Source organism: Trachypithecus francoisi, unplaced genomic scaffold, assembly GCF_009764315.1.
Source record: "Trachypithecus francoisi isolate TF-2019V2 unplaced genomic scaffold, Tfra_2.0 Lachesis_group3, whole genome shotgun sequence".
Lineage (NCBI taxonomy): Eukaryota > Metazoa > Chordata > Mammalia > Primates > Cercopithecidae > Trachypithecus > Trachypithecus francoisi.
Window position 1 is genome coordinate 130,277,873 of NW_022681468.1, and position 2,232 is coordinate 130,280,104.

The following is a 2,232-nucleotide window of genomic DNA, read 5'->3' on the forward strand; positions in this document are numbered from 1 at the left end:
CCAGCTGCTTGGGAGGCTGAGGCAGGAGAATCACTTGAACTCAGGAGGTGGAGGTTGCAGAGTGCCGAGATCGCACTATTGCATTCCAGCCTGGACAAGAGTGAAACTCTGTTTAAAAAAGAAAAGAAAAGAAGGAAGGAAGGAAAATTTCAAGTGCTATCCTGAGAATGATTCTGTCTCAACAGTTTCCTTGGGCCATTTAATTCAGTTCAAATTTCCAAGCGAAAGTATTTGCCCCTTAGTGGGAGGTAAGGAGCCCTTTCAATAACATTTCCACCACGATCACACAGAACGGGGACTTGTTCTTCAAGAGAAGCCAGAGGCTGTCACCTGAGAAAAAGAACGCACAGGCTGGCCAGGCAGCAGGAGACATCCACTTCAACCCAGTTACATTTTGAAGCCAAAGGCACGACCACATCTTTATCTTTATTACATTTTTAAATGGACGTTGAGTGTTTATTTTCCTCCAAGTTATTGGTAGAGAGTATTTTAATATTTTTATCACTCCCAAAAGAAACCTTGTTCCCATTAGCAGTCACTCATCAGTCCACCTTCACCCCAGTTTCTGGAAACCACCAAGCTACTTCCTGTGTTTATAGATTGGCCTGTTCTGAATATTTTATAGTGCATGAAATTATACCATATGTGGTCTTTTGTGACTGGCTTCTTTTACTTCGAATATGTTTCCAGGCTGGTCGCAGTGACTCACGCCTGTAATCACGGCACTTTGGGAGACTGAGGTGGGTAGATCGTTTGAGCCCAGGAGTTCGAGACCAGCCTGGGCAACACGGTGAAACCCCATCTCTACTAAAAATACAAAAATTAGTCAGGCATGGTGGTGAGCACCTGTACTCCCAGGTTTCTGGGGGGCTGAGGCAGGAGGATCACCTGAACCTGGGGAGATCAAGGCTGCAGTGAGCTGTGATCAGGCCCTTGCACTCCAGCCTGGGCAACAGAGTGAGATTCTGTCTCAAAAAAAATTATTAAAAAAAAAAGAATAATGTTTCCAAGGGTCATCCATGAGGTAGCATGGATCACAATCCCATTCCTTTTTATGGCTGAATAATATTACATTGTATTTATGTGCCACATGCTATTTATCCATTCATCAGTTGATGAATATTTGTGTTATTTCTACCTTTTGTCTACTATGAAAATGCTACTGTGAAAACTTGAATATTCTTTTTTTGTTTTAGATTTCCTCAAATTCCTTTTTGCCATGTTATGAATATTCTTGTCTTTATGTGGACCTAGGTTTTCAATTCTTTGGTGTATAAACTTAGCGGTAAAACTACTGGGTCATATGGTAACTCTATACTTAACATTTTCAGGAACTACCTGTTTACTACACTCTTTTTCAGGGTGTGGCACAGTGGCTCATGTCTGTAATCCCAGCACCTTGGGAGACCAAGGCAGGAGGATCACTTGAGGTCAGGAGTTCAAGATCAGCCTAAGCAACATAGTAAGACCCTGCCTCTACCAAGAAAAAAAAATATATATATGTATATATATATATATATATATATATATATACACACACACATATATAGCTGGGTGTGGTGGCATGCACTTGTACTCCTAGCTACTCGGGAGGCCGAGTGGGTAGGACCACTTGAGCCCGGGAGGTTGAGGCTACAGTGAGCTATATCATTGCACTCTAGCCTGAGCAACAAAGTGAGACCTTATCTCAAAAATAAGTAAATGAAACCGAAGAGGCTGCACCAGTTTGCATTTTCACTGGCAATATATGAAGTTTCCAAATTTCTTCACATCTTCATCAAAATTTGTTACTGGCCAGGCACAGTGGCTCATGTCTGTAATTCCAGCATTTTGGGAGGCAGAGGTGGAAGGATTGCTGAAGGCCAAGAGTTTGAGGCCAGCCTGGGCAACACAGTGAGACCCTGTCTCTACAAAAAAAATTTTTTTTAATGAACTGGGTGTGGTGCCATGCACCTGTGGTCCCAGCTGGGGAGGCTGAGGCAGGAAGATCTCCTGAGCCCAGAAGTTAGAGACCAGCCTGAGCAACATAGAGAGACCCTGTGTCTACAAAAAAATTAAAAATTAGTTGGGCAAGGTGGCACACGCTTGTGAGTCCACCTACTTGGGAGACTAAGGTTGGAGGATCTCTTGAGCCCAGGAGGTCAAGGCAGCAGTGAGCCATGTTCATGCCACTACACTCCTGCCTCGGTGACAGAGTGAGATTCTGTCTTAAAAAAAAAAAAAAACCCACAC